This window comes from Hyperoodon ampullatus (genome assembly GCF_949752795.1).
Source record: "Hyperoodon ampullatus genome assembly, chromosome: 19".
NCBI lineage: Eukaryota > Metazoa > Chordata > Mammalia > Artiodactyla > Ziphiidae > Hyperoodon > Hyperoodon ampullatus.
In genome coordinates, this window is record NC_136932.1 from 48,425,613 (window position 1) to 48,453,141 (window position 27,529).

Consider the following 27,529-nt stretch of genomic DNA (forward strand, 5'->3'; position numbering starts at 1 on the left):
ATATATACGCAATGGAATATTACGCAGCCATAAAAAGAAACAAAATTGACTTATTTGTAGTGAGGTGGATGGACCTAGAGTCTGTCAGAGTGAAGTAAGTTAGAATGAGAAAAACAAACACTGTGTGCTAACGCACATATATGGAATCTAAAAAAAAACGGTACTGATGAACCTAGTGGCAGGGCAGGAATAAAGACGCAGACGTAGAGAATGGACTTGAGGACACAGGAAAGGGGAAGCTGGGACAAAGTGAGAGAGTAGCAATGACATATGCACTACCACATGTAAAATGGATGGCTAGTGGGAAGCTGCTCCATAGCACAGGGAGATCAGCTTGATGCTTTGTGACAACCTAGAGGGGTGGGATAGGGAGGGTGGGAAGGAGATGCAAGAGGGAAGGGATATGGGGATATATGTATACTTATAGCTGATTCACTTTGTTATACAGCAGAAACTAACACAATATTGTAAAGCAATTATACTCCAATAAAAATATATAAAAAAAGAAAGCTATCATATCAGTTGACGCAGAAAAAGCATTTGACAAAATTCAACATCCACTCATGATATAAATCTCTCAGCAAACAGGATTAGAAGAGAATTCAACCTATGAATGACATCTACAAAAACGCCACAGCTAACATCTTACTAAGTGGTGAAAGACTGAATGTTTTCCCCAAAGATCAGGAGCAATGTAAGGGTTTCTACTGTTACTGCTACTGGGCAACTTCATATTGGAAGCCCTAGCCAGTGCCTTAAGGCAGGTTTAAATAAATTAAAAGGCATACAGTTTAAAAGGGAAGAAACAAATGACTTTATTTTCAGATTACATGATCATCTATGTAGAAAATCCCAAGGAATTTACAAAATAGCTCTCAGAACTAATTAGTGGGTTTGGCAAGGTCACAAAACACAAGGTCAACAGACAAAAATATTTCTGTATACCAGCAATGAAAAACTGGAAACAGAAATTTATTTTTTTTTATTTTATTTATTATTATTATTATTTTTTTTTGCGGTACGCGGGCCACTCATCGCTGCGGAGCACAGGCTCCGCGGCCATGGCTCACGGGCCCAGCCACCCCGCGGCACGTGGGATCTTCCCAGACCGGGGCACGAACCCGTGTCCCCTGCATCGGCAAGCGGACTCCCAACCACTGCGCCACCAGGGAAGCCCCATGGAAACAGAAATTTAAAACCAAAACCATCCACAACTTCAAAACCAAAAATACTTAGATATAAATATAACAAAATATGTGTAAGACCTGTAAGCTGAAAACTACGAGATGTTGATGAAAGAAATTAAATGAACATGCTGATGACAGGAATAAAAGAAAATCTAAATACACAGAGAGGAATAATGGGTTCATGGTTTGGAAAACTCAATATTGTTGAATACTGCCAATTTCCCCCAAATCGATCTATAGATTTAATGCAATCCCAACCAAAATCCCAGCAGAATTTTTGGTAGATATCAACGAGCTGATTCTAAAATGTATATGGAAAGGCAAAGGAACCAGAGTAGCCAAAACAATTTGAAAAAGAACAAAGCTGGAGGACTCACAGTAGCTGATTTTCTTACTATAAAGCTACAGTAATCAAGACAATGTAATTGTCAAAAGGATTGTCAAAGGGATAAAAACATAGATCAGTGGGCACAGAATGGAGAGTCAGATATAGTCTCACACAAATATGACCGATTGATTTTTCACAAAGATGCAAAGGCAGTTCAACAGAGAAAGGATACTTTGGACATTTGGATAACTCAGAACATTTGGACATCCACATGCCAAAAGAAATAAACATTGACCTAAATCTCACACCTCATGAAAAATTAATTCAAAATGGGTCATAGATCTAAATGTAAAATGTAAAACCATAAAACTTTTAGAAGAAAACACAGGAGAAAATCTCTGTGACCTTGGATTGGGTAAAGATTTCTTAGAAATGACACCAAAAGCACAACCCATAAAAGAAAAAAAACTGTTAAACTAAACTTCATAAAATTTAGAACTTTTCTCTAAGAAAGACATTGGTAGGAGAACGGAAAGACTGCCCACAGACTGGGAGAAAATATTTGCAGAGATATATCTGATAAAGGACCTGTGTCCAGAATATATAAAGAACTCTTAAAACTCAACAACAAGAGAGCAAACAAGTCAACTTAAAATGGGCAAAAGATTTGAAGTCACTTCACCAAAGAAGACCTATGGGTGGCAAATAGGTGCTCAACATCACTAGGCACTACAGAAATGCAAATTAACACTCTAACAAGATATCACCACAAGCCTATCAGAATGGCCAAAATAAAAACAAAACAAAGAAGAAGAACAACAAAAGTGACAATACCAAAGAGGATATAGAACAATCAACTCTCATACATTGTTGGTGGGAATGTAAAATGGTACGATCATTGGGAAAACAGTTGGGCAGTTACTCAAAAAGTTAAACATAGAATTACCACATGAACCAGAAATCTCAGTCCTAGGCATTTATCCCAGAGAAATAAAAATTTATGTTCACACAAAAACTTACACATGAATGTTTACAGCAGCTCTATTCATAACTGTCCCAAAACCACCAGAATATCCATCAATAGGTGAATAAGCAAACTGTGATACATCTATACAATGGAATGCTATTCAGCAATAAAAAGGAATGAACTAATAATACAAATTATTGATATACATCACCATGGTTTATTTTCAAAGGCATCATGCTGAGTGAGAGCAGCCAGTCTCAAAAGGTTACATACTCCACGACTCCATTTATGTGATATTCTAGAATACAGTTGTCAGGGATTGGGGTCAGGGGGAGTCTGATACAAAGGAGTTTTTTGGGGGTAACGGAATGACTCTGTATCCTCATTGTGGTGGTGGTTACAGAAATCTATGCATGTATTAAGACCCACAGACCTGTATACAATCACCACTACCAAAAGCCAATTTTATTTATTATACGCAAATTTAAAAAATATAGCTCCTTGGTTATTTTGATCCCCAGATCTACCTTGGTCAATAAAGCAGAAACCCAAGTGATTTCTTGTTCTGTGGTTTGTTCTTCTATTGCAGAAAATACCAAAGTGCCACCTCCTGGCTGCCACAGGTGCTGTCAGTCTGGTAATCAGCATTGACAGGAGACCCACTGGGGGCAATGCAGAATGCCAGGCAGCCTGGGGGTGGGGATGGAAGTACCAAAGATGCAGAAGGTATAATCTCTGTTCTAGGGGGATTCATGATCCAGTTGGATGAGTGGAAGAGACAAATACCCAACAACTGAAGGACACTTTAACAGTTCATACGTTTGGAAGATCATTTAGTCTCATGCCCGTATTTTACAGATAAGAAAAGTGAGGCTCAAAGAAGTTAGCTGATTTGCAGACCCTGAAACTGGAACTCAGGCCTGCAGACTGACCCAGACCCATGTTCTTTCTATCACAGTAGGCTTTTCCAAATATCATGTACAAATGAACATAAGCTGTAAAAATAAGTACCCCTAAATGTCACATAAATAAATTTTCATAGGAGGTGAGTTCTTAGGTTGATTTTAAAGAATACCAGGGTCATCGCTCAATGGAGAGAAGGGAAAATATTCAAGGAGGTGGAAATCATTTCACAAACCTACGTTAGATCATGGGTTTTCTGAGGCCATGGATAAGAGAATGTATCAATCTTTCTGACACTTAGATGATTTTTTTTTTTTTGGTTTGGTTTGGTGTACACTGGCTTTTTGTAAAGTTCCTTTTAAAAATATTTTATTGAAGTATAGTTGATTTACAGTGTTGTGTCAATTTCTGCTGTACAGCAAAGTGAGTCAGTTATACATATATATACTCTTTTTCATTTCTTTTCCATTATGGTTTATCACAGGATATTGAATATAGTTCCCTGTGCTATACAGTAGGAACTTGTTGTTTATCCATCCTATATATACTAGTTTGCATCTGCTAACCCCAAACTCCCAATCCTTCCCTCCCCCACCCCCAGATGATTTTTATATGAGTAAATTAAAAATATCATTTTCGTTTAAAAAAACATGTTATGGGGCTTCCCTGGTGGCGCAGTGGTTGAGAGTACGCCTGCCGATGCGGGGGACACGGGTTCGTGCCCCGGTCCGGGAGGATCCCACATGCCGCGGAGCGGCTGGGCCCGTAAGCCATGGCCGCTGAGCCTGAGCGTCCGGAGCCTGTGCTCCGCAATGGGAGAGGCCACAGCAGCGAGAGGCCCGCGTACAGCAAAAAAAAAAAAAAAAACATGTTATGTCTATGATCCTTCTCTCTCATTTATTTTATACACAAAATTCAAAATGAAATTTATGTAGCACTTCACAGGAGAGCTTGATTAAAGCCTAATAAAATGAGAATTCTAACAGCACTAACTCTGCCTGCATATCCCAGGAACATTAGCTGCAGGGGTCCGGGGAAAGGGACCGATTCAGCAGTGAATGCTGAAACCATCCAGATAGAAGGTCCCCTCCTGGATGCTGTCGGGCTAGAGCAGAGGCGCCTATGACTGTTTTCTCAGCCACCTTCCCACCTCGGGGTGTGGAATTGCCTTCCTGCCCTTCCCTATTCCGCCCTACCTGAGTGGCTTCACCTGGATGGGCATAGGAATTCTTCATGTGTGTTCTCAGGCCTATGCGCATGCCAGAGTCCCAGCAGAAAAGAGGGAAAACAGCACCTACTTTCCTCTGCTGCACAGATAATGAAAGATTAAGATCCTGTTGTCACCAAGGCAGGACAAACAGCATCCAGGATGTCTCTTTTGTTCTGGGAGACAGGATGCTAGATGGGAAAAAGCTGTGGAGTAAGGGATGACCTGGGTGTTCATCTCAATTCAGCCGTGTGAGCCTGAGCGAACCATTTAATTTTGGGGGAGGCCATCTGTCTCCTTTTCTGCAAAATAAGGATCCTACTAGGTGCCTCATCTACCTCATAAGATTGTGGCAAGGATCAAAAAGGAGCAACTCAGAGGTATAAAAAGATAAATAAGCAAAACCCCCTGCCTTCAAAGGTCTTTACACTCTAAGAGAAGATATGCCAGCAAAATCTGAAAAGCTTTACACAAGTGTCATGCCAAGGGGGGTATTGTATGCAAATACATTAGTTAGGGAAGGGATCCTACCTCAGTTATCTTCGGGCAGCCAGAACACACAAGTAAGTTCTCTGAACAAAAGTGAAACTCCTTATCAGGGCTTCCCCCTACTAGTTGTCTTCTTATTTTTCATAATCTGTGAGATCTCTATGCTATGATAAATCTAAACCTTCCTCTTCTTTGGTTTTGAAGGTTTGAGCAGGGCAGATACAATCTCTGATGCTAATCTAACTCAATTCTCCTAGACCCTCCTCCTATGGAGGATCAAACAGTGAACATAACCAGACAAGTAAAAAGAATGTTATAACTTTCTAATCGTTAGTAAAAAGAGAATAAATAAAACTTGAACAACATAGCAACTAGAAAAAAAAGAAGGAAATAGCACAGAAGTATTAAAAATGGAAAGCGTTTAAATAACACAATCAAATTTAAGAAAACAAAATTTGTCAGTTTCTACAAGAAATGTGAATGGGATACAACTCTTTTATTGGATGAAAACAGGTCACGGATTAGGTCAAGAAAGAAATTTAACTATACTCTATTATAATTATAACAGATGTTATAACAGATGCATCTAAAACAAAAAGACATAGAACAAAAATGAAAGGATGGCCAAAGACGTACCAGAAAGAAACTAGGGATGGGAATAGTAATAACAGACAAAGCAAAATCCAAGGCAAAAACCAAAACGTTTTCATTTTATATTGACAAAAATATAGCAAAAAATGAAAACCACCATCTTCATGCACTGAATAACATGGTACTGAAACATACAAAGCAAAAATTATTCTTATACAAAAGAAATGGACCAAGTTGTGATTTTAGTGGATGACCCAGTGCTTGGCAGTTCAAGCAGGCAAAAAGCAAATGAGTATGGAGAGTGGTTGAATAATCAACGTATTTGATTATCAGTTACATGGAATTTTTACACACATTTATTGTGGTCCCTGAAACATTTACACATATGTATTATGTATTGGGCCAAAAGTAACATTCCTCTCCCCAATTACAAAAAGTAGGATATGCACTGACCCTAATCACAGTGCAGTAAAACTAGAAATTATATAAAGGTTAACAACACAACCTTATCACTGAGAATTTTTTAAAAGAAGTATCTCTTTAGGCAACTCCTGGATTATAGTTGCAACTACAGACAATGAAGAAGTTAATGAGAAAGAGAATTTTACATCAAAATTCATGGATGGGGCTTCCCTGGTGGCGCAGTGGTTGAGAGACCGCCTGCCGATGCAGGGGACACGGGTTCGTGCCCCAGTCCGGGAAGATCCCACATGCCATGGAGCGGCTGGGCCCATGAGCCATGGCCGCTGAGCCTGGGCGTCCAGAGCCTGTGCTCCGCAATGGGAGAGGCCACAACAGTGAGAGGCCTGCATACCGCAAAAAAAAAAAAAAAAAAAAAAAAAATTCATGGATGCAGCCAAAGCTATATTCTAAAGAAAACACATTGCCTTAAATACTTTTGCTATTAAATAAGAAAAAAAGGAAGTAAATTAAATACCAAAAATCTAGAGAAAGAGCAAAAGAAATCTATCAAGGTAAAAATTAGTGAAGATAAAATCAGAAATCGATGAATGAGAAAAACAATATAGATGATAAACCCAAGAGCTGGTTCTTTGAAAAGACCACTAAAGAACCAAACCCTTGGCAGGGTCTAATCAGGAAAAAACAAGGCAAAAACACAGATATCTAACATGAGGAATGAAAAAGAGATTTAAGAAAAGGTGTGATGTCTTTAGAAATTATGAGAATAACATCTGTAATTTCCTATTAATAAATTAAGTATTTGTGAAATGCAGGCTTTTATAGGAAAATACAAATTACTAAAAATTGACTCAAAGAAAGATGAAATAATCAGAATCAATTCATAACTAGGGGAATTTTTTTTTATGTTGGCAGAAAACACTCTCCTAAATGTTCCTGGGCACAGATGATGGTAGTATAGGCCATCAAGTCCCAGGTAATTCCTATGCTACGGAAAATGCTCTAGAACGTAAACAGACACCATCCCAACTCATTTCATTGAATCCTGGTAGCAAAACTTGATGAAGATCTCTTTCACACACACACACACCTAGAGACCAGTCTCACAAGGACAGACGCAAATATCCAAAATAATTAACAAACTCAATTCAGCAGGCTAATACGCCATGACCAAGAGGGCATGGTTCACAAGTGTAAGGATGGTTCACTAATAAGAAATGCATCCATATTGCTCAGCTGATTAATAGGTCACATTTATGCGTCATCTGTGTGTTTGTCCCACTAGAATTATCTCCTTGCTTGACAGCTTTCGCTTTTTCAAGGCAAGTATGAAGTTGTGTCCTTGTACTGTTTTTATTTTACAGTATTCCACGGTATATAAATCAGTATCTCTCTCCATAGAAAGTTGGTAAATACTCAAATGTATTTATTATCATATCAACCCTACAATATTAGTTTTAACTTTTTTCTAACCACTGGTAATCTTTGGCAGCAAAGCATTGTGGATAAAGGAGAGAGTAGACTTCCTCCCCTGTAGAAAAGTTATTACTGGACTAGAAACAAGTATCATGAATGAGCATGGAGACTTTGGCCTGGATCTTTTAATACAACTTTTAAACGACAGAGACTGAGTATGTTAATAGATACTGTCTATCTTTTACTATTTTTATAAATAGCAGGTAAGAAAAGAATTAACTGGAAATTAAAACATATGACCCTACTCACACCAAAATACTCCATACATCTTGACCCATCAGTCAAATAGGATTTTAAAAATTGAGGTATAAATTATGTACAGTAAAATTCACAGACTTTTAAGTGTTTAGGTGGATGATTTTTGACACCCAAATCAAGATACAGAACATTACCAGCATGCCAGAGAGTTTCCTCTGAATGTTCTTTTTTAAGACTTAGTTCTATATTTCTAAGTCAAATTGGCTTACTTAGCTTTTGAGAGCTAAAATGATTAGCTCATTACTTAGACCTAGAAAGCCAGAGGTCCACTGTAGTAAGAACAAACTCACAAAATACTGAATTTTCTCTTTATCTTTTCTCTGTTTTCATGAATTGTACCATTAGGATTATGAGAATTTTACAAAGAAAATAGTTAATCTTTGAAGGTGACAAACCAGACAAATGCCATAATGGTAATCTTAAAGGAACTATTTAAAATATGATAATAATAGAATATAGGTTTATTCAAATTGCTTGAAATAGGTGGTTTGGAATTTAAACTATTTTTTGGTGGGCTACATATTCTTCTCATAGTAAGATTCATTGCAATAGAATCTAACTTCATTTGATTTCTCTTAATGATAGATAATCCTTGGTTTCTAATCTCCAGTTTTCAATAATTAAAAAAAAATTATGTTGAGGCTATAAACCCACAGTTGTTGGATTAGGTTCAGCCTCACTTTGTAGGACATGAACAGGGACAGGGTTAATACTTCCCCAAAGTCCACTGTAACCACAAGTCATTTTGCTTGCTGTCTTTTAAAACATATATTCACTCTTGTAAAAATTCTTTTAGGTCATTACAGAGTATTGAGTAGAGTTCCCTGTGCTATACAGTAGGTCCTTATTAGTTACCTGTTTTATATATATTAGTGTGTATATGTCAATCCCAATCTCCTAATTTCCTCCCCTCTTTCCCCCTGGTAACCGTAAGTTTGTTTTCTACATCTGTGACTCTATTTCTGTTCTGTAGATAAGTTCATTTGTACCATTTTTTTAGATTCCACATATAAGCGATATGATATTTTTCTGTCTGACTTACTTCACTCAGTGTGACAATCCATGTTGCAGCAAATGACATTATTTCATTCTTTTTTATGGCTGAGTAATATTCCATTGTATATAGGTACCACACCTTCTTTATCCATTCATCTGTCGATGGACATTTAGGTTGCTTCCGTGTTTTGGCTACTGTAAATAGTGCTGCAATGAACATTGTGGTGCAAGCATCTTTTCAAATTGTGCTTGCTGCCTCTTTTGCTTCATATTCTATCTTTATTTCTCTGTCTGCATCTGTACATGTGTGCACAAGCTTTGTCACTGAAAACTGTGGGGCCTCAAAATGCTAGCAGTAAATTCCAGGATCCCAAACAACAATTTCAAAAAACTGAAGACTTCTGGAGAATGTGGGAATCACGAGAAAAGGCCCTGATACTTTATGACAAAAATCTCTAATAATGGAATAGGCCACGAGCCCTTGAGCTCTTGTGACTTTGAAAAGAGTTAATCTTTTAAAATGGTGATCAACTCCTTTAAAGCCATCCAGGTCTGACCAGGGAGGAGAATGCATGCCTTTTTATAGGGCTTCCTGGCTAGTTTTCACTCTGGGGCCTTCTTGTTCCAGACTTACTCCCAGGAAGCAGCTGCTCCATGTCTTCTTGAGTCGGGGAATCTCTTCTCTTCTGTGATTAGTGCTCTCTGCAAACACCTCCAAGGGAGTTCACTAACTTGGGGCTGCCCCCCACCCCAATCAGGGATGTGCTTAAAACACAAAGAGCTTTCAAAAAATTGTACGAAAATCATTTCGTTTCTTCAGGTATCTGCTTGTATTGTGATGTATACACTTGGCCTTTGGGATTTTCTATTCCCTACTTCAGTTCTTTGGTTTGATGGCAGAGTTATAATATTTATGCTCTTTTGATCTCAATTAACAAATTGATTTGGCTGCTCAACGATGGAGAACATTCTGTTCATTCTGTTTTCCATTCAGAAGCTTGGAAGACAGATGCTCTGACTTTCTGTAGGATGCCTGGTGACTTTATTTCTTGCTTTGTCTCTCTGTTCTCTGTTCATCTGTCTCTCCTGATCTCCCTTCTTCTCTCCCTTTCCCTCTTTTTTCCTCCTTCTCTTCCTCTCTCTCCTTGGCCCAACTAGCTATAAATCAGAGATCTTAGCGAATCAGATCTGTCATAGAAATAATGCAGAGTTTGGGATAAATAAAGAGTTTATCCCTCATCATTTGGAAGCAATGCTTGTGCCCTGAGCCACTATGTAGGGGGTGGCTCTATCCTGAGGTCACTGTGTTGTGAGGATCTCAAGCCTCTCGGAGAGGTCAAGGGTTGACCCTCTGGTCAGCAGTCCTGGTACGAGCCCTCCCAGCCCCAGCGCCAGAAGAGTGAGCATATGAGGGTCCCAATGATCCCAAGCCTCAGTTGTTGAGTAACTTCCAGCTTTTGTGTCTTCCCAACCAAAGTCCTAGGTATTGTGGAACAAAGGTGAACTGGCCCCACTGTGCCCTTTCCAAATTCCTGACCCATGGAATCCATGATCATAATAAAATGGTGGTACACTACTATATTTAAAATAGATAACCAACAAGGACCTACTGCATAGCACAGGGAACTGGGCTCAATATTCTGCAATAACCCAAATGGGAAAAGAATCTGAAAAAGAAAGGATACTTGTATGGGTATAACTGAATCACTTTGCTGTACACCTGTAACTAACACATCATTGAATCAACTATACTCCAAAACAAAATAAAAATTAAATAAAATGGCCATTTCTTTTACTCCACTAAGTCTGGGGTGGTTGGGTACACAGCAATGGTTGACTGGAATTGAAATTTGGAAGCAGCGAGGTACTACTGTAACACAATACTAAAACAGTTGACACTGGCTTTGGGAAGTGGTGGCAGCTGAAAGAGCCTTGAGGACCCTGCTGGTGGAATCACGGGGGGCTTTAAGGAGGTAGTCACAAGGGCCTGAAGGGAAGCAAGGAAAATATTATTTCAGGCTTGAGGAAAGGGGACCCTTGATACAAAGCGGCAGGAAATTTGACAACACTGTTGACTATGGGAAGGTAGAAAACAGAAAACGTACCTAACAAATTCAATGATCTAGATGAGGATTTCTAGACAGGACACTGGAAGTGCCATCTGGCTGCTTCCTGCTGTCTATGAAAACATGTGAGAGGAGAGAGATGATCTTAATACAGAACTGTTCAGCTTTCATGCAAAATTTAGAGGAAATATAAAGCAGCCTGCACTTGCTGGGTTTGAAAATAAAACTGTTTCTTATTCCCAGCTTCTCCAGATGGCAAATGATTCTCAAATTGGGAAACGGTTTCAGGGCAATGATCAAGTCCAGGGCGGGACTGTAAAATCCTTTGTCAAAACCTCAGAAAGATCTAAGGCAGTGTTGCATAGAAACTTCCAGGCAGATTAAAGATCTTCAGGGTGTGCCTTTCTCTATTAAACAATGGAGCTCTTAAGAGTCTTAGGGACCTTGTCCCATAGTAGCTCATAAGGAGCCCCAGGTATAGGAGAGCTTATCTTGCAGAGATTTGTGGGTGTGGTTTTAGTGGATTATAAATTGATGCACAGTAAGTCCACCAAGATTTCAAAGGAATTGTATCAGGTTGGACTGAAAGGGACAGAGACATTACAAAATGTGCAGAGGCTTTTGGACCCCCAACCTTTGATGGGCAGGAAGCAGACCAAGAAGGCTACTTCATCTGCTTTGCCCTTTCTGAATTCTTGACCTAAAAGAACCTATGACCGGGCTTCCCTAGTGGTGCAGTGGTTGAGAGTCCCCCTGACAATGCAGGGGACACGGGTTCGTGCCCCAGTCCGGGAAGATCCCACATGCTGCGGAGCGGCTGGGCCCGTGAGCCATGGCCGCTGAGCCTGTGCATCTGGAGCCTGTGCTCCCCAACGGGAGAGGCCGCAACAGTGAGAGGCCCGCGTACCGCAAAAAAAAAAAAAAAAAAAAAAAAACCTATGACCATAATAAAAAGGAGGTGGTTGTAAGTTTGGGGTAAATTGTTATGCAGCAATAGTGACCAGAAAATAGAGAAATCTTAATTTTGTAAATGTGTCATGGAAAGAATGCATAGTTCAGGATAACTAAGAGCTTATGCCTTGACAAACAAAAATCACTTTCAACAAAACATTTTTCAAAAATTTTACCACATTGGAAGAACATGTAAGAACATACTCCTTTTCAGAAATATTTTCCAGCTTCATTAAACATTATAAAATTATTCTTTTACTTTCTTAAGGATTCAGAGTTGTTATGGTGAACAGTAATTAGTAAACGTGCTTTAAAACAGATGCATCTTCAGGGCTACTGGCGTTCCTATGACCATACCCCCCGGACCACAGGTTCCAAAAATCATGCCTGTGTGTGTAAAGCACATGACATTCTAATGGTGAAACAGACCCTTTTCTACAAAATATGTGCCATGAGCAGTAACAAAAAAATTGTCTTAAAGCCAGTTTAATCAACTGTAGGCACAAGCACTTAGTTATAAGCCTAGTACTATTGATCAATATTATTCAGGTCAATGAAAATCATTGTAATCAACTGACAAAAGGGCTAAGTTTCTACTATTTATCGATAAGGCCTTTCAACCCTTGATTTTAACAGCTTCATGAAAGCAACTCAGCAAAACTCTTCAATAAACTTCCAGTATCAACCCATCTAACTGCACTGAATAAATGACATCTCCATATTCAACTCCAATTTCTTCCAAATATTCCTCCTCCTGACAGGGATTAAGGGCACCATCAAGAAGAAAATTTACAACCTAGATAACGTTTGCCATCACAAATGAACTTTGTACTTTACGATACAAATTCCTTTAGAGAGAGTTACCCAGGAATCTGGGCCTGCCATAGTCTCCTTTATTAATTTAAACGTTTGAGTCATTTTTCCCTTTCGGTGCAAGTACCTCATTTGTGGCATGCAAGTTTGACTTTTTCATATTTAGATTAAGTGTGTCAAATTCCTTACTAGAAAGGGGGTTAGAACCTACCAGTTCATGGGTATCAGCCACATGGCTAATTGTTTTCTTTTTGCTAAAAATCTCAGACAGGCCTATTGGAGGTCTCTCTCCTAGATTATCTGGCAGTTTGAGTTCCAGGGTTTGTCTCGCAGCTTGGTATTCAGTAAGTTTCTTGAAAAATTGAACTTTAATTCCAAAAAGACTGCTCTGAGGAGACAGCTCAAGAAATCACTCCAACAAGTTTTTAATACCAAGCCATCTAGCAGAACTAAACTAAATCTCCTCAGAGCCCTCCTGTACTTTCAGTTTTCATATATTGCAACCATCAATATGCCTGCCTGCGAGAGACTGACTCCCTTTTAATTACTGCTTCAGATTTATCGTTGTGGGCTTGGGGACCAGATCATCAGATTCATCACAAGGGTGCATGAAGCAAGATAAATGGCCCGAGAGGGCCCTCCTTTAGAAAGAGCATGCAAAATTTAGTACACAAACTCCATCACATCTATTTTGACTATGCAAAAGTTGTAAAATTTCTCCACTTATATTCTATTTATCCCCTATGGTTCATTTAGGCCAACGTTCTCAACCCCGGCTGCATGTTAGAATCAGTGGGGCTACTCTGATTTATTTGGTCTTGGATGGGGCTGGGCATCTATAGTGTTTAGAACCTCCCCAAGTGATTCTAATCACAAACAACCATTGATTTAGGTAAAACCATTACATAACTTCATCTTAGAGTCAAATTATCATTTTACAAAGCTAATTGTTTTACTAACTAATCAAGTTTTATATGATTTTGAATTTATTTTCTTTTCTCTCTTAAAATACCAACTTAAGTTACTTTCCTTATTGGTCTTTTCATTGAATTTTTTTTAACCTTACAAATTAATGATCTTCTCAACGCAGAGATTAATCCCTCATAATTTTAGGTTTCTTTTCCTATCTTATGTTTGTCAGCAAGTTGAATCCATGTAGACTAGTATTGCTCTATGTGAGGGATGATGAGTGACTTTTGATCACATCCTGGCCATTCTGGGTATTACGTTATGAGACTCTGGATTTAATGGAAACCTTGTACTCTGTCAGGCTTCTGCTCAAAAGGGACCAGTAGGGGAAGGAGGCGCCAATGCTTTACTGCAGGGTGGGAAGAGTGGGAGTCCAGGCCCCACGTGGGCTCCCCAATACCACCCTGCTGGGGAGTATGAGAGACACCTTAGAGCCACCAGGAGCGGGTGGAAAGCTAGCCCCTCACCTGGCCTCCCCTGACTCTATGGAGAGGGGAAGGGGCACCACCCTTTCCCTGGGTTGGGGGGTACAAGTCCAGGCTCCCCTTTGGGCCTCTTTGATGCCACCCCAGTGGAGACGGGGAAGGGTACCTCTTCACTTTGGGCAAGGGTAGAGGTCCAGGCTTTCCATGAGGCCTTTGCTGATGGAAGTTAGGGGGGCCTGCAACTCTCCTAGGTGTTTTTCCAGAGAATGTTTGTTGTCAAATAGGCTGCCCACTTCCTGGTCCTTTGGCAAGAGAGAGCAAGCTTTTCTTGTCTGTGCCCATCTGGATAGGGGGCTTCTCCAGCGATGCAGTCTGGGATGTACAGAGACAAAAAGAAATCCCAAGGAGCTCACTGCCATGTTGCTTTTCAAGTCTTAAAGTCCCGAGCTAGTTCACTTTCTCTCCACCTTTCAGAGTCTTCTTAACGTTTGTTTTATAAGGTGATGTCCCGGGTTTTTAGCTGTATTTAGCGAGGAGGATAGGGAGAAATGCATCTATTCTATCTTGTCCAGAACTGGAAGTTCCAACTCTCTGTTCTAGATCATGCCTGCAAAAGCATTAGAAAATGTGGCTTTCTCTTTAGTGAGCTCATGGCGCAGCTGGGCAGCCAAGAGGCATACACTGCAGGAGTGGACAATGTGGGCTTAGTGGGAGAGGAGGCTGCAAGTTTCCCTCTGCTTAAGATACTGGTAATTCTCAAATGTGAAGTCAGCTTAGACACTTCTTGCAGTGCCAGATGGGTATTTGGCCTGTCTGGGGAAAACTCAGACACGGGTCCCATGGAGGGCCCATGGGGACCACATATTTGACTTAACCAAGATGAAACTCATTACCTTGCCTTAACCACTGTGTTTCTTGGGGCCCTATTTCAATTCAGCATCACCAGTGGCACCATGTCCCAAGCCCCAAGGCGTATTTACTGAATGGCAGTTATTTCACCAGGCACTTCCCAGTTCGTCCAAACTTTGTAATGTTGTCCGAATTAGCTTCGTAAACAACAAACCTCTTCAGGCCTCTTAAAATCTGTCGCTCTGCGTTGCCAAAAGCAGTCATTCACAAATCCCTTTAAGAATCTGTAAAAAGCCACAGGTACTCTGTACAGAAAAATGCACAAGTGTTTGCATATACTTATGAATCCCTGAAACTCTTCCTTGTCTGAGAAACCATGTCCACCCTTCCTTCACACTCAGCAATTCATGCTGCTCTGTTTTAGCACGTAAGGAGTTGTCCTGCGATGATGTCTGCATCTGTTTGCCTCACCCACTAAACAATAAGCAGAGGCAGTCTGTCTCCTCTTTATTTCTAGCACCTAGCATAGTGCCATAGTGCCATGGTAGGCAGCAGATGATCACAATTTATTGCATGTGTGGAGGACAATAAATAAAAGGTACAGATGAGGTTGAAGGGCTCTCTTTGCTCAGGAAACTCCGATGGTTCCCATGTGTTCATCTTTTTCAAAGCCCTACCCTTCATCGTAGCCTGAAAAGCCCTTTTCTCCTGGTAATTCCCCCTTTCTCTCCTCACCCTCTCTGGATGCTCTTATCCACACTCACGGTTTAAGCTACCACCCACTCGTCGCTTCCAAATCTGTCTCTATTCTGGATTGTTCTCTAGACAGTTAACTGTCTAGCGGGTCTCCCCATTTTTCGTTCCTCAGACTCCTCAAATGAAATCCATTTAGGACTGAATTTATTTCCACCCTCTCCTACCACATCTCTGCTTCCCCCCCCTACCTTTCCCATCTTGGTGAGTAACCATCACCGCCTACCCAAGTTGTCCAGGAAAGAAACCTATGAGTCTAGACCCTTTCCTCTCGATGCCCAAGGGCTTCTACCACTTAAATAGCTCTTGAATCCAGATCCCTTGACCCCTTTAAATGTCCTTGCTTGAGTTTAGGCCCTTGTAATTTCCTTTTTTTAAGATATATTTTAAAATTTATTTATTATTTTTGGCTGCGTTGGGTCTTCACTGCTGTGCGTGAGCTTCCTCTAGCTGCGGCGAGTGGCGGCTAACTCTTCGTTGTGGTGCGCGGGCCTCTCATTGCGGTGGCCTCTTCTGCTGCAGAGCACGGGCTCCAATTGCGCAGGCTTCAGTAGTTGTGGCTTGAGGGCTCAGTAGTCGTGGCTCGCAGGCTCCAGAGCACAGGCTCAGTAGTTGTGGCACACGGGCTGAGTTGCTCCACGGCATGTGGGATATTCCCAGACCAGGGCTCGAACCCGTATCCCCTGCATTGGCAGGCGGATTCTCAACCACTGTGCCACCAGGGAAGCCCAGGCCCTTGTAATTTCTTAACAGGATTATAGCAGCAGCCTCTGAACTGCTTTCCCTGTCACCAGTTCTGACCCCTCCAGTGCATTCATCAATACTCATTTATTGAGCACCTACTATATGGCCACAGCCCTTCTCTCATGGAGTCTGTGTTTTAATAGGGAGTAGGGGGAGCCAGAGCGTAAACAACTGTATAAGGTGACAATGGTGACAGGGTCTATGAGGAGGAATATAGTAGCAGTACAAAAGTGTAGAGAGGGATAGGATGGATGCTTCTAGACAACCCGTAGGAGGTTATTCTGGGCGGAGAGCTGAATGAAGTGAGGGAGCCAGGCAGTTATCTGGGAGGAGAACACTCCAGGCAGAAGGACAAGCAAGAGGACAGAATAAACAGTGAGGATGCTGAGGGCTGACTTTATCCCACCCTTTGCTGTCCACAGGCACTGGACTGCCGGTCTGCAAGGGGTTTAAGAGCTGATAATGACTGAGCATTTCACTTTGTGACAAGGACTCTGCTAAGGACTTCACATGCATTACTTCAGACTTGTTTACATGCATCTCATTTCAGGCCTCAACACTCCACTGGGGTGGGTGCTATTGTTAAGATGGGGCATAAATGCAACAACCACCCACATGCTTCCACATATCCTAATGCCTGTGTTTGCCAGACACTGCCCACCGGGATGTGACTCTTCTTTTGTCCTTTACCATTTAGAGTGTAATAGTCTTTAAATGCAACATGAGATATTCTTACAATTCAACAGGCTTCATGAAATCGTAAGGGATGGAGGAGAAGCGGAGTAAGGGCAGATGCTGGAGGAGGCTCCCTATGGAGCAAAGTGACTGTTCCGTGCACAGAAGCCAAAGAAGTACTCGAGCAATGTCAGGAGAAAGGATCCTGAACTTGTCCACTCTACCCACCCTGCCTGATGTATCTCCATCGCCGACACATTGTAAAGACGTCTTTATTTAGATATAATTCCAATAAAATAAAATCTTTTTTTCGGTCTGTTATGTCAGGAAATCAGACTCTCCCTGTAGTGCGTTAGAACTGTGCTATAATAATTCAGTGTAAAGAACGTTTGCTCTGAACCTCAACCAGTAACAAAGAAATAAGCTCATTTATTTAATACCTAAGAGTTCAGGACCAGTGCAGGACTGCCTCCCAGTGAGGTGGGGAGGGTCAAGTGAGACAGTGTATGGTGACGTCCATCACAAGGGATGAAAGTCAGCAAATATAAAGTGATTATCTCTACTACTCTTGTTGAAGGAAGATCTTCCGACGAGACCATCTGCAAACATGAAACCACAGTCAGTACCTTCAAGAAGATTTAATTTTTGATACAGATCACAGGATCCCGAGGCTTTCCAGAAAACACACACATTCTCTCCCTGTCACTTTCCCACGTATGTGTGCACATGCCCGTGTGCTTGCATGCGCAAGCAAACACACACACACACACACACAGAGGTGAGAAAAATCTAATGGCAGAACTGAATCTGGGGGCAAGTCCAACTTTCAACAGATGATTCCAAGAAATAGCTAGAACGACAAAAGTGAATAAATTTGGTTAACAGAATAGTTAGATCAGTGAATTGCCTCCCTGGCTGCACACTAGGGAGCTTTAAAACATGCCGGTGCCCACAGAGACTCAATTTCATTGGTCTGGGATGTGGCCTGGGTATCAGAATTTTTAAAAAATTCCCCAAGCTATTCCAATGTGCAGCCAAGGTTGAGAACCCCCGAGTTAGAAGCTACAAACATTTTTGATTTGGGCTTGAAAAGTGGAAACTAAATGAAATCAAATTCAAATCTCCTAAGTATCAGGTTAGCAGTGAAAGCACCATATTTTTTTCTGGCCTGAGACTATGGTACCTTTTCCTACATGTTTATTCTTGGAAAAGACGGGATTGCAATTAAGAGAGAAACAGCTGTGCAAATGGAAGTACAATGTGGCAGCTCGATTCCAAGTGCTGTTTTTTTTTTCTCCAAAAGAAATGAAGCAAAAGGTTTCCTTTTTCTTTTTCTTTTTGTACCCTAATGCACCACACCTTGAGAGTCCTTGACAGGTAGAACACGACTGGTACACAAGCTCTTCTCTTGATTATGTCATTTCCTGCGGGATCCCCAAGGCCTACAAGTCACTTATCCTCAAAAGGTTACGAAGAAATATTTTAGGAAGCAATTAATATTGTAAGAAAGACCTAAATAAACAAGGAGAATGGGGGGAGAGAAAAAAAGAGAGAGCATCACACTCAACTAAGCCAGAAGATGCTTAGCATTATGGCTCACTAGGGCTTTTGGGCTCTGGTGTCTGAAAATCTGTACTGAAATCCTACCCTAGTGACCAATACCTCTGGGAATTGTAACGGTTAGAGATGACTACTTATGGTAAATGGTACTAAGCAAATCCAGTTATAATGTCCAAAGTCAGGGCTTTGGGGCAGGAGGTAAACTCCATTTTCATCAGTACTGTACTTGGAAACTCAAGCGATTCATTGATAAATGATACTTAACTTCCTGCATAGAATTCTTATAAAGATGGAGACACAGTATATTCAAATATCCTAATAGGTGGCGCAGTAGTTAAGAATCCGCCTGCCAATGCAGGGGACACGGGTTCGAGCCCTGGTCCAGGAAGATCCCACATCCCACATGCCGCAAAGCAACTAAGCCCGTGCGCCACAACTACTGAGCCTGTGCTCTAGAGCCCGAGAGCCACAACTACTGAAGCCCGTGCGCCTAGAGCCCGTGCTCCGCAACAAGAGAAGCCACCGCAATGAGAAGCCTGCGCATCACAAAGAAGAGTAGCTGCCTGTGTGCAGCAACAAAGACCCAACACAGCCAAAATAAATAAATAAATAAATTTGTAAGAGAAAAAAATCTCCTAATAAATGCCTGACACTGGGCATGTGACTAATGTTAGTTCTGCTATTTCTTTCCTCTTCTTAAAATAGGATCTGAGTTGTATGCGTTATTCATCATAAAATGGGAAGCGGTGATAGGAGGTTACCATCAGGGTTGTGATTCTGAGGGCTCCAGGGTCTAACGGAAGCCAGGTGCCACTGCCTGTGAGCTTTGTGACCTTGGGCCATTACTTTACCTTGTTGAGCGACAGTTTCCCCTGGAGAGGAAGGTACAGTCACCTGTACCTATACAGCTGCCACAGGCCTGTGGGCAGACTGAGTGACAGACTATTCCACTGCTAGTGCCTGGCAAACGCACAGCACATAGTAGGTGTTCAAAAAGGCTGACTGCGGAAAAGAGAGCTCTGATAAGACAGTTGTGTAAAAGGAAACCTATTACTGCAAGGTTAGTGACCTCTGTTTCTGCAAATGCACAGATCTTTTATGTGCACGCCTCCATTCAGGGCTTTGTTTTAAAAGGATCTTGTTTCTAGCAATCTGACCTCTGGATAAATGAGGCGGTGTCATACTAATTTTCTCATGCTTTATTTTTTAAAAGGCTTTGTGTTTCTTTAACGAGATAGCTTTTCAAAGGAGTCATGCATTGGTTCTAATGATTGTTGCTTTCAGACACCGCTTTGATACATCTTTTACATTTGTAATTGAATTTCCACACACAGTACTAATCAAAATGGACTCTACCTCCTGGCCCAAAGCACTGACTTTTGACACTGTAAGTCAGTTTGCTTATTTAGTATGGTTTAGCATTAAGTGGTGGTCTCTAACCGGTACAACAAAACGCATTTACTTCCAAACACATGTCAGGAAAACAATCAATTTCAGGTTAGCTCTGAAATTCTGACTTTTTCCTCTTATTTAAAAAAAAATGAGATAACATGGCTAGATGTCACATTTCTTAGAAGTATTTTAAAACCATGTGGCTCACTCAAATCCAATCATAAAATAATGGAGTGCTAAAAGAAATTACAAGGAGAGTGGACCATTTCATTGCCACAGCATCAGAGCAAGAAAAGATTCTTGAAAAATTAAACTGAAACCCTAACATCTTTATCTTTTAAAATTCTTCTTTAATATAGACATTGCTTTTTTTTCTAAGAACGGAGGTTTCCAAATACCCAATATTGCTAAGCAATGCTCTTTGTTGTAACAGGCAAAAATATAAACGTTTGCACAAGATATTCAAAATAATAATACAGCTTGCAGGAACTGCTGAGAATTAATTAGGAAGGTAGTAAGCTTGTTACCCAAATAAATAAATAAACCCGAGTGCACTCAGTGTCTGACATTAAGGGGTTATATACTTTCCTTTAAAGAGGACTAATAAATATAGTTTAAAGGCTCGAGGGAGGAGTGAGAGAGAAGGCTGGCGCGCACCAGCTCAGGCGGTGCCAGACGTCAGCTGACTGCCTCCATTGAGATTACCATGGAAACACCTTCTCCTGGGACAATGCCACGAGGGCAGGGTGCTTTAGAAATGGTGATGGGGAGCAGAACCAGCAGGCGGATGGATTTTTAGCAGGATTCAGCCCTGTAACGTACTACAAGGACAATCTATCTTCCACATGAAACAGTATCTTTCTAGCCAGTCACTGTCAGATAGAGTAATAAAGCATGATGCCTGGCAGAATTACAATCCATTTACCTCTACAAAACAGTCAAACCCTTTCAGATAACTGTCTCTCTTCTCTCACCCGCCCGCCCGCTTGCTTCGTATTCTCCATAGAACTAAAGGAGGTGTTTGTGTAAATTAACTGGCTGCTTCCTTAGCCATCAAGCCCATACTGATAAAAAGGGACTGTATCAAATAGCATTCAAGGGCAGATTCAAATATTTTTCAAACCAACCCATCGGGCAAAACCAACACAGTTCCCCCAACAAAAGGGTGAGAGGAGTTCCAGCTGAGGTCAGGTTAAATGTTTCAGTTTATGCGGTCTCCCTCGAAACCGGTGAACAGATTTCATGTTTACGCAAATTAAACTCAGTCTTGGCAATTAGCTCCCTGAGCGCCGGCTGGGGAGAGTCCATGGCCACAGGAACTCAAAAGGCAGGGGCAGCAGTGCATTGATTCGAGCAATGTGCCACAGCCATGGGGTGCAAATTTTCCCCACTGATTCATAGTGATCTCTAGGATGATACACGGAGTTAAAGAGGCTGTGACCAGAGTTTTGCACACAACGTGGCTAATCGTGTGGGCTACTTCTTGCCTTTGTTCTCTGCATCAAGCTGCGGCTACCACGAGTCTCCCTGCTTTGCAAAACATTTGGATTCTGATCCCACTGCCGCCCACCCTGTATAAATTTTAATCTTTCTTGACAACTCTTTTGGAATTAATGCTTTATTTTGATATTACCATTTACAAATATAGTGTCGAGAGTGACTCAAGGGGGGTGACACTAATTTGACAATAACACCGATTCCTAACCTAACTATGCAGCATTTGTACCTAGAAAGTCACTCTGTAGTTAATAAAGGGGTCACCTGTAACTTGAGTGTTTCATCCTCAGATTGCTGTGTACAGTTAGTGGACCATGCCATTTGTGAGGGTATTCTCAAAAACCTTTCATGGTTTCCTATTTTTATCTTTCCTGTGAAGAGTGACTGGAACCATGGCTAAATGATAAATTGATTGAATAATTTTTGCTAATGGAAGGGGAAAAAAAGGTCTCAAATTTATCTTTTAATTATATTTTGTTTAGGCTTATGTAAAGATCAGTCATTATCTCCTGAACACAAACCAACTAACCACAGAGAGGGGAGAGATGATTCTTGTAATTAAAGATTGACTGAGACCCCAGTGTGTGCTGGGTTATATAATTTAGAGTAATAGAAAAATACGTGATACCACTACACACCTGTTAGAATGGCTAAAATTAAAAAAAAAAAAAGAAACTGGTAAAAGCAGATGCTGGTGAGGACAACAGAACTCTCGATCATTGCTGGGGGCACTGCATAAATGACAGTCACTTTGGAAGACAGTCTGGTAGTGCTTATAAAGCCAAATTTGGCCTTATCACAGGAGCTAAAACTGCGCTTGAAGGTATTTACCCAAATGATTTGAAAACTCACGCCCATACGAAAACCTGCATGTGAATGTTTCTAGCAGCTGTATTCATAACTGCCCCAAACTGGAAGCAACCAAGATGTTTCAATAGGCAAATGGATAAACAAACTATGGTACATCCATACAATGGACTATTATTCAGCAATAAAAAGAATAAGCTATCAGGCCACAAAAAGGCATATAAAAACCTTAAATACTTATTGCTAAGTGAAAGAAGCCAGAATGAAAATGTTACATACCGTATGATTCCAACTACATGATATTCTAGAAAAGGCACAACTATAGAGACAGTAAAATGATCAGTGGTTGCCAGAGGTTTGGGGAAGAGAGAGAATAGTTGTAGAAACATATAAGAAGTATCCAGGTTTTCCTTCCTGGCTGCCTGAGGATCAACCACCATTAGGAATGACACAGTAACTATCTGGACTAGGAAGTTCATGACCAACCAACTATGGAAACAAATGGTCACTGATATCCTTCATCCTGGAAAGGCAACAGTATCTAAGAAATTTGGGAAAGACCAGACAAAATGTACAAGACTACATTAGGTGGTGGCAAGATAAATGGCTTTGGTGTGATTTACGATTCCTTGGATGATGCAAAGAAAAATAAAGCCATACATAGACTTGCAAGACATGGCCTGTATGAGAAGAAAAAGACTTCAAGAAAACAGTGAAAGGAACACAAGAACAGAATGAACAAAGTCAGGGGGACTGTAAAGGCCATTGATGGTGGTGACAGAAAGAAGGAGTAAAGATTATGCAGTGACTTTATCTGCTGTAATTGTGCAGATTTTAAATAAGAGGATTAATAAACTGTGAAAACTTAAAAAAAAAGAACTATCAAACAGCAAAGCATTGGAAGAATTTTGTTATAAAAAGAGACTGGGAAAAGAAACTGAAAATAACAGGTATTGTTATTGATGGGCAACTTATTAATAGGTAAATACTTGATGGCAATATTTATCTTAGTTTTTTATGCTAAATTCCAATTGTTCACAGGAAAACATGGGATCTGTTCTATAAGCAGTTAGAAATTTAGGCTACAGTGAGGGCAACATAATAATAGCTTGGCTACAATGAAACATTTTCCAAAGGTGATCCACAAGGCAGAGTTTGCTGTATGTGTGCCTTCTTTGTTGAGATGCAAGGTATAATCTGAAGTATGTGGAAGTGTCCTACTGAAACAAAATTAACACCTCCTGATTTAACTTCCAGTTTATAGGAAATACAGGGACTAGGAGAGTAAGTTACATGAACCATGGGGAAACAATCAGACAAATCCAGACGAGACCAGTGCTGGACTCTTTAAAAACTCAATGTCAGACTTGAGGATATGGGGAGGGGGAAGGGTAAGCTGGAACAAAGTGAGAAAGTGGCATGGACATATATACACTACCAAATGTAAAATAGATAGCTAGTGGGAAGCAGCTGCATAGCACAGGGAGATCAGCTCGGTGCTTTGTGATCATCTAGAGGGGTGGGATAGGGAGCGTGGGAGGGAGGGAGATGCAAGAGGGAAGAGATATGGGGATAGATGTATAACTGATTTACTTTGTTATAAAGCAGAAACTAACACACCATTGTAAAGCAATTATATTCCAATAAAGATGATAAATAAATAAATAAATAGATAGATAGATAGATAGATAGATAGATAGGGCTTCCCTGGTGGCTCGGTGGTTGAGAGTCCGCCTGCTGCTGCAGGGGACACGGGTTCGTGCCCCGGTCCGGGAAGATCCCACATGCCACGGAGCGGCTGGGTCCGTGAGCCATGGCCGCTGGGCTTGCGTGTCCAGAGCCTGTGCTCCACAACGGGAGAGGCCGCAACAGTGAGAGGCCCGCGTATTGCAAAAAAAAAAAATAATTAAAAAAAATATATAAAGTATTGTCCCTTAAAAAAAAACTCAACGTCATACATACCAAGTGTTAGTGAGGATGTGGAGAAACCAGAAGTCTCATACTGAAGGGAATGTAAAATGGAGCATCCACTTTGGAAGACAGTTTGGTAGTTTCTTACAAAGTTAAACAAATGCCATATGGAATAATTCCATTCATAGATGGCCACCCACGAGAAATGAAAACACACGCCCATGTAAACTCTTGTATGAGAACATATGTAGCAGCCAAATGTCCATCAACTAGTGAATAGAGAAATGAAATATAGTAGATCCATGCAATGGAATATTACTCAGCAATGAAACGAAAGGACCAATGAATGACATATGGAACATGGACGAAATGCTGAGTAAAGGAAGCCAGACACAACACAGTATCTATTGTTTAATTCTGTGTGCATGAAATTTCTAGAAAAGGTAAAAGTATAGAGACAGAAAGATCAGTGATTGTCTAGGGCTGACATTGGGAGTGGGGATTTACTGCAAATGAGCATGAGAGAACTTTCTGGAGTGAGGGAAATGTTCCAAACCTGGAATCATGTCATGTTTGTACAACTGCACAAGTTTACTAAAAGTAACTGAACTGTACCTTACAATGGGTGAATTTTGGGGTAAGTACTCTAAATGTATTCGTTTGCCAGGGCTGCCATAACAAAGTACCAGACCAGGTAGCTTAAACAACAGAAATCTATTTCCTCACAGTTCTGGAGGCTGGAAGTCCAAGACCAAAGTGTGGGCAAGGCTGGGTCCTTCCAAGGCCTCTCTCCTTGCTTGCGAATGTCTGTCTCAACCTGGGTCCTCACATGATCTTTCCTCTGTATGTGTCTGTGTCCTAATCTCCTCTTCTTATAAGGACACCGGTCACAGTGGATCAGGGCCCACCCTAATGCTCTCATTTTAACCTAATTACCTCTTTAGAGATTCTGTCACCAAACACAGTCACATTCTGAAGTACTGGGGGTTAGGACTTCAACAAATGAATTTTGAAGGAACACAGTTCAGCCTATAACAGTAAATTATACCTCAGTAATGCTGTTTTAAAAAGTCATTATCGGGCTTCCCTGGTGGCGCAGTGGTTGAGAGTCCGCCTGCCGATGCAGGGGACACGGGTTTGTGCCCCGGTCTGGGAAGATCCCACATGCCGCGGAGCGGCTGGGCCCGTGAGCCATGACTGCTGAGCCTGCGCGTCCGGAGCCTGTGCTTCGCAACGGGAGAGGCCACAACAATGAGAGGCCCGTATACCGCAAAAAAAAAAAAAAAAAAAAAAAAGTCATTATCATGAAAAAATGGGTGTGTGTGTAGAGATACAGTTTTGGACAAAAAGAGATGTAACTACCAAATTCAAAATATGAACCTAGATGGGATTTTTTTTTTTTTCGGTACGTGGGCCTCTCACTGTTGTGGCCTCTCCCGTTGCGGACCACAGGCTCCGGACGCGCAGGCTCAGCGGCCATGGCTCACGGGCCCAGTTGCTCCGTGGCATGTGGGATCCTCCCGGACCGGGGCATGAACCCGTGTCCTCTGCATCGGCAGGCAGACTCTCAACCACTGCGCCACCAGGGAAGCCCAGGAATTTGACTTTTTGACAAAGAAAATGGGTAAACAGCAAGCTGTCCCTTCTGCTAGGATTTACTTTACCAGCATCCCCAGCTCTCTTTTCCTTCATATGGATATAGCTAATGAGAACATTATATTGGGAGGAGGGTGAAACTGAAGGGAGAGATTTTGGAAATTTATTATAATTTTAGAGTTCATAAAATCTTTGCCTAACAGTAACTAAAGCTGTCTTTGGCACAAAGATAGACAATAGACCAATAGAACAGAACAGAGAAACTAGGAAGAGACATATGGACACACTTGATTTAGGACAAATGTGGGACTGAAGAGCAATGGGGGAAAGATGGTCTTTTCAACTGTTTACCCATATGGGAAAAAAATAAACCCTGGGCTGTTGCCTCGCATATACACAAAAATCAATTCTAGGTGGACTGTAAGATGTCCATGTGAAAGGCACAGCAATAAAGCTTATAGAATATAGCAGATGAGAATATCTTCGCGACCTTGGGATAGGGAATGATTTCTTAAACAAAAATAAAAAAGCATCAACCTTAGAGGAAAAAACTGATAAACTGAACTATATCAACATGAAAAATGTTGTTCACAGACAACACTAAAAGAATGAAAAGGCAAGTCCCAGAGCTGAAGAAAATATCTGCAACACACGTAACTGTCAATGGGCACACAGGCAGAATATAAAAAGAACTCCTAGATATCAATTTTTAAAAGACAGCCCAACAGAAAAACAGCCAGAGACTTGAACAGGCACTTCATCAAAGACATCCAAATGACCAATAAACACAAAGAAAGGGGCTCAACCTTATTAGTAATAAGGGAATTACAAAGAAAACCCACAATGTGTATCCGTCAATGGATAGAGATGTGGTATACATTCACAATGAGATGTTGTTCAGCCGTGAGAAAGAAGGAAATCCTGCCGTGTGCAACAACCTGGCTGAATCCTGAGGGCATTATAATGGAAATAAGTCAGACAGAGAAAGACAAATACTCTAATATATCACTTATATGTAGAATCTAAAAATGATAAGCTGGGAAGAACAGAGAGAGTGGTGGTTGCCAGGGGCTCAGGGGAGGGTGGGGAAAATGGGGAGATATTGGTCAGAGGGTACAAACTTCCAGATAGAAGATGAATAAGTTCTTGGGATCTATTATACAGCATGGTGATTACAGCTAATAATACAGTATTACATAACTTGAAAGTTGCCAAGTAATCAGATCTTCAATGTTCTCACTACAAAAAAGAAAAGGCAATTATGTGACATGATGGAGGTGTTGCCTGATGTTATGGTGGTAATTGTATTGCAACAGATAAATGTAACAAATCAACACACTGTACACCTTAAACTTATAAGATCTTATATGTCTGTTATATCTCAATTAAGCTAGAACCATAACTACCACATACCTACTAGGATTGCTGAAATTCAGGACTGTCAGTACCTAGGGTTGGAGAGGAAATGGAGCAACTGGAACTTTCCCATTTTGCTGGGGTGGGGATGGGGGTTGTAAACCAGTATGACTACTTTGGAAAACTGGAACCATCTACTAAAATTCAACAGCAGTCTCACTCCTGGGTGTTTGTCCAATGAAAATGTATGCATCATATAGACACCAAAAGACATGCAAAAGAGTGATTTTAAAAATCTCAAATATCCATCAACATGTGAATGGATAAACAACCTGTGGTATAT

At 41.0% G+C, this 27,529-nt stretch overlaps 1 protein-coding gene and 1 pseudogene across 2 annotated transcripts in view; one reads left to right on the forward strand and one right to left on the reverse strand.

Moving 5' to 3' along the window:
• Nucleotides 1-27,529, reverse strand: part of MYO1D (myosin ID) — a gene marked incomplete at its 3' end in the record, with an annotated part of 342,027 nt that overhangs the window by 106,864 nt on the left and 207,634 nt on the right. The gene's annotated exons all lie outside the window — the stretch shown is intronic.
• Nucleotides 22,774-23,117, forward strand: LOC307067535 (small ribosomal subunit protein eS24-like; annotated as a pseudogene). Its single transcript has one exon. The product of its transcript is annotated as a small ribosomal subunit protein eS24-like (transcript).